The following is a 6,479-nucleotide window of genomic DNA, read 5'->3' as shown; positions in this document are numbered from 1 at the left end:
ACAAGGCTGCATCATTGGATAAAGTACGATCTCAATTGGGAGGATCGAGTGGTTGGACTAAGGAAGATGGAAAGAAAAAGGAACTTTTTTTTATTGAGAAGGAAATATCCTTGGATGCAGAGGTACAAGGCTGCATCATTGGATAAAGTACGATCTCAATTGGGAGGATCGAGTGGTTGGACTAAGGAAGATGGAAAGAAAAAGGAACTTTTTTTTATTGAGAAGGAAATATCCTTGGATGCAGAGGTACAAGGCTGCATCATTGGATAAAGTACGATCTCAATTGGGAGGATCGAGTGGTTGGACTAAGGAAGATGGAAAGAAAAAGGAACTTTTTTTTTTATTGAGAAGGAAATATCCTTGGATGCAGAGGTACAAGGCTGCATCATTGGATAAAGTACGATCTCAATTGGGAGGATTGAGTGGTTGGACTAAGGAAGATGGAAAGAAAAAGGAACTTTTTTTTATTGAGAAGGAAATATCCTTGGATGCAGAGGTACAAGGCTGCATCATTGGATAAAGTACGATCTCAATTGGGAGGATCGAGTGGTTGGACTAAGGAAGATGGAAAGAAAAAGGAACTTTTTTTTATTGAGAAGGAAATATCCTTGGATGCAGAGGTACAAGGCTGCATCATTGGATAAAGTACGATCTCAATTGGGAGGATTGAGTGGTTGGACTAAGGAAGATGGGAAGAAAAAGGAACTTTTTTTTATTGAGAAGGAAATATCCTTGGATGCAGAGGTACAAGGCTGCATCATTGGATAAAGTACGATCTCAAATGGGAGGATCGAGTGGTTGGACTAAGGAAGATGGAAAGAAAAAGGAACTTTTTTTTTATTGAGAAGGAAATATCCTTGGATGCAGAGGTACAAGGCTGCATCATTGGATAAAGTACGATCTCAATTGGGAGGATTGAGTGGTTGGACTAAGGAAGATGGAAAGAAAAAGGAACCTTTTTTTTATTGAGAAGGAAATATCCTTGGATGCAGAGGTACAAGGCTGCATCATTGGATAAAGTACGATCTCAATTGGGAGGATCGAGTGGTTGGACTAAGGAAGATGGAAAGAAAAAGGAACTTTTTTTTATTGAGAAGGAAATATCCTTGGATGCAGAGGTACAAGGCTGCATCATTGGATAAAGTACGATGTCAATTAGGAGGATTGAGTGGTTGGACTAAGGAAGATGGGAAGAAAAAGGAACTTTTTTTTATTGAGAAGGAAATATCCTTGGATGCAGAGGTACAAGGCTGCATCATTGGATAAAGTACGATCTCAAATGGGAGGATCGAGTGGTTGGACTAAGGAAGATGGAAAGAAAAAGGAACTTTTTTTTTATTGAGAAGGAAATATCCTTGGATGCAGAGGTACAAGGCTGCATCATTGGATAAAGTACGATCTCAATTGGGAGGATTGAGTGGTTGGACTAAGGAAGATGGAAAGAAAAAGGACCTTTTTTTATTGAGAAGGAAATATCCTTGGATGCAGAGGTACAAGGCTGCATCATTGGATAAAGTACGATCTCAATTGGGAGGATCGAGTGGTTGGACTAAGGAAGATGGAAAGAAAAAGGAACTTTTTTTTTATTGAGAAGGAAATATCCTTGGATGCAGAGGTACAAGGCTGCATCATTGGATAAAGTACGATCTCAATTGGGAGGATTGAGTGGTTGGACTAAGGAAGATGGGAAGAAAAAGGAACTTTTTTTTATTGAGAAGGAAATATCCTTGGATGCAGAGGTACAAGGCTGCATCATTGGATAAAGTACGATCTCAAATGGGAGGATCGAGTGGTTGGACTAAGGAAGATGGAAAGAAAAAGGAACCTTTTTTTTATTGAGAAGGAAATATCCTTGGATGCAGAGGTACAAGGCTGCATCATTGGATAAAGTACGATCTCAATTGGGAGGATTGAGTGGTTGGACTAAGGAAGATGGAAAGAAAAAGGAACCTTTTTTTTATTGAGAAGGAAATATCCTTGGATGCAGAGGTACAAGGCTGCATCATTGGATAAAGTACGATCTCAATGGGAGGATCGAGTGGTTGGACTAAGGAAGATGGAAAGAAAAAGGAACTTTTTTTTATTGAGAAGGAAATATCCTTGGATGCAGAGGTACAAGGCTGCATCATTGGATAAAGTACGATCTCAAATGGGAGGATCGAGTGGTTGGACTAAGGAAGATGGGAAGAAAAAGGAACTTTTTTTTATTGAGAAGGAAATATCCTTGGATGCAGAGGTACAAGGCTGCATCATTGGATAAAGTACGATCTCAAATGGGAGGATCGAGTGGTTGGACTAAGGAAGATGGAAAGAAAAAGGAACTTTTTTTTATTGAGAAGGAAATATCCTTGGATGCAGAGGTACAAGGCTGCATCATTGGATAAAGTACGATCTCAAATGGGAGGATCGAGTGGTTGGACTAAGGAAGATGGAAAGAAAAAGGAACTTTTTTTTTATTGAGAAGGAAATATCCTTGGATGCAGAGGTACAAGGCTGCATCATTGGATAAAGTACGATCTCAAATGGGAGGATCGAGTGGTTGGACTAAGGAAGATGGAAAGAAAAAGGAACTTTTTTTTATTGAGAAGGAAATATCCTTGGATGCAGAGGTACAAGGCTGCATCATTGGATAAAGTACGATCTCAAATGGGAGGATCGAGTGGTTGGACTAAGGAAGATGGAAAGAAAAAGGAACTTTTTTTTATTGAGAAGGAAATATCCTTGGATGCAGAGGTACAAGGCTGCATCATTGGATAAAGTACGATCTCATTGGGAGGATTGAGTGGTTGGACTAAGGAAGATGGAAAGAAAAAGGAACTTTTTTTTATTGAGAAGGAAATATCCTTGGATGCAGAGGTACAAGGCTGCATCATTGGATAAAGTACGATCTCAATGGGAGGATCGAGTGGTTGGACTAAGGAAGATGGAAAGAAAAAGGAACTTTTTTTTATTGAGAAGGAAATATCCTTGGATGCAGAGGTACAAGGCTGCATCATTGGATAAAGTACGATCTCAATTGGGAGGATGAGTGGTTGGACTAAGGAAGATGGGAAGAAAAAGGAACTTTTTTTTATTGAGAAGGAAATATCCTTGGATGCAGAGGTACAAGGCTGCATCATTGGATAAAGTACGATCTCAATTGGGAGGATGAGTGGTTGGACTAAGGAAGATGGAAAGAAAAAGGAACTTTTTTTTATTGAGAAGGAAATATCCTTGGATGCAGAGGTACAAGGCTGCATCATTGGATAAAGTACGATCTCAATTGGGAGGATCGAGTGTTGGACTAAGGAAGATGGAAAGAAAAAGGAACTTTTTTTTTATTGAGAAGGAAATATCCTTGGATGCAGAGGTACAAGGCTGCATCATTGGATAAAGTACGATCTCAATTGGGAGGATTGAGTGGTTGGACTAAGGAAGATGGAAAGAAAAAGGAACTTTTTTTTTATTGAGAAGGAAATATCCTTGGATGCAGAGGTACAAGGCTGCATCATTGGATAAAGTACGATCTCAATTGGGAGGATCGAGTGGTTGGACTAAGGAAGATGGGAAGAAAAAGGAACTTTTTTTTATTGGAAGGAAATATCCTTGGATGCAGAGGTACAAGGCTGCATCATTGGATAAAGTACGATCTCAATTGGGAGGATCGAGTGGTTGGACTAAGGAAGATGGGAAGAAAAAGGAACTTTTTTTTATTGAGAAGGAAATATCCTTGGATGCAGAGGTACAAGGCTGCATCATTGGATAAAGTACGATCTCAATTGGGAGGATCGAGTGGTTGGACTAAGGAAGATGGAAAGAAAAAGGAACTCTTTTTTTTATTGAGAAGGAAATATCCTTGGATGCAGAGGTACAAGGCTGCATCATTGGATAAAGTACGATCTCAATTGGGAGGATCGAGTGGTTGGACTAAGGAAGATGGAAAGAAAAAGGAACTTTTTTTTTTATTGAGAAGGAAATATCCTTGGATGCAGAGGTACAAGGCTGCATCATTGGATAAAGTACGATCTCAATTGGGAGGATCGAGTGGTTGGACTAAGGAAGATGGAAAGAAAAAGGAACTTTTTTTTATTGAGAAGGAAATATCCTTGGATGCAGAGGTACAAGGCTGCATCATTGGATAAAGTACGATCTCAATTGGGAGGATTGAGTGGTTGGACTAAGGAAGATGGAAGAAAAAGGAACTTTTTTTTTATTGAGAAGGAAATATCCTTGGATGCAGAGGTACAAGGCTGCATCATTGGATAAAGTACGATCTCAATTGGGAGGATTGAGTGGTTGGACTAAGGAAGATGGAAAGAAAAAGGAACTTTTTTTTTATTGAGAAGGAAATATCCTTGGATGCAGAGGTACAAGGCTGCATCATTGGATAAAGTACGATCTCAAATGGGAGGATCGAGTGGTTGGACTAAGGAAGATGGAAAGAAAAAGGAACTTTTTTTTATTGAGAAGGAAATATCCTTGGATGCAGAGGTACAAGGCTGCATCATTGGATAAAGTACGATCTCAATTGGGAGGATTGAGTCGTTGGACTAAGGAAGATGGAAAGAAAAAGGAACTTTTTTTTATTGAGAAGGAAATATCCTTGGATGCAGAGGTACAAGGCTGCATCATTGGATAAAGTACGATCTCAATTGGGAGGATCGAGTGGTTGGACTAAGGAAGATGGAAAGAAAAAGGAACTTTTTTTTTATTGAGAAGGAAATATCCTTGGATGCAGAGGTACAAGGCTGCATCATTGGATAAAGTACGATCTCAATTGGGAGGATCGAGTGGTTGGACTAAGGAAGATGGGAAGAAAAAGGAACTTTTTTTTATTGAGAAGGAAATATCCTTGGATGCAGAGGTACAAGGCTGCATCATTGGATAAAGTACGATCTCAATTGGGAGGATCGAGTGGTTGGACTAAGGAATATGGAAAGAAAAAGGACTTTTTTTTTATTGAGAAGGAAATATCCTTGGATGCAGAGGTACAAGGCTGCATCATTGGATAAAGTACGATCTCAATTGGGAGGATCGAGTGTTGGACTAAGGAAGATGGAAAGAAAAAGGACCTTTTTTTTATTGAGAAGGAAATATCCTTGGATGCAGAGGTACAAGGCTGCATCATTGGATAAAGTACGATCTCAATTGGGAGGATCGAGTGGTTGGACTAAGGAAGATGGAAAGAAAAAGGAATTTTTTTTTATTGAGAAGGAAATATCCTTGGATGCAGAGGTACAAGGCTGCATCATTGGATAAAGTACGATCTCAATTGGGAGGATCGAGTGGTTGGACTAAGGAAGATGGAAAGAAAAAGGAACTTTTTTTTTATTGAGAAGGAAATATCCTTGGATGCAGAGGTACAAGGCTGCATCATTGGATAAAGTACGATCTCAAATGGGAGGATCGAGTGGTTGGACTAAGGAAGATGGAAAGAAAAAGGAACTTTTTTTTTATTGAGAAGGAAATATCCTTGGATGCAGAGGTACAAGGCTGCATCATTGGATAAAGTACGATCTCAATTGGGAGGATTGAGTGGTTGGACTAAGGAAGATGAAAGAAAAAGGAACCTTTTTTTTATTGAGAAGGAAATATCCTTGGATGCAGAGGTACAAGGCTGCATCATTGGATAAAGTACGATCTCAATTGGGAGGATCGAGTGGTTGGACTAAGGAAGATGGAAAGAAAAAGGAACTTTTTTTTATTGAGAAGGAAATATCCTTGGATGCAGAGGTACAAGGCTGCATCATTGGATAAAGTACGATCTCAATTGGGAGGATCGAGTGGTTGGACTAAGGAAGATGGAAAGAAAAAGGAACTTTTTTTTATTGAGAAGGAAATATCCTTGGATGCAGAGGTACAAGGCTGCATCATTGGATAAAGTACGATCTCAATTGGGAGGATCGAGTGGTTGGACTAAGGAAGATGGAAAGAAAAAGGAACTTTTTTTTATTGAGAAGGAAATATCCTTGGATGCAGAGGTACAAGGCTGCATCATTGGATAAAGTACGATCTCAATTGGGAGGATTGAGTGGTTGGACTAAGGAAGATGGAAAGAAAAAGGAACTTTTTTTTATTGAGAAGGAAATATCCTTGGATGCAGAGGTACAAGGCTGCATCATTGGATAAAGTACGATCTCAATTGGGAGGATGAGTGGTTGGACTAAGGAAGATGGAAAGAAAAAGGAACTTTTTTTTATTGAGAAGGAAATATCCTTGGATGCAGAGGTACAAGGCTGCATCATTGGATAAAGTACGATCTCAATTGGGAGGATCGAGTGGTTGGACTAAGGAAGATGGAAAGAAAAAGGAACTTTTTTTTATTGAGAAGGAAATATCCTTGGATGCAGAGGTACAAGGCGGCATCATTGGATAAAGTACGATCTCAATTGGGAGGATCGAGGGTTGGACTAAGGAAGATGGAAAGAAAAAGGAACTTTTTTTTATTGAGAAGGAAATATCCTTGGATGCAGAGGTACAAGGCTGCATCATTGGATAAA

Source organism: Palaemon carinicauda, chromosome 35 (assembly GCF_036898095.1).
Source record: "Palaemon carinicauda isolate YSFRI2023 chromosome 35, ASM3689809v2, whole genome shotgun sequence".
Classification (NCBI taxonomy): Eukaryota; Metazoa; Arthropoda; class Malacostraca; order Decapoda; family Palaemonidae; genus Palaemon; species Palaemon carinicauda.
Note: the sequence above shows the minus strand (reverse complement) of the source record.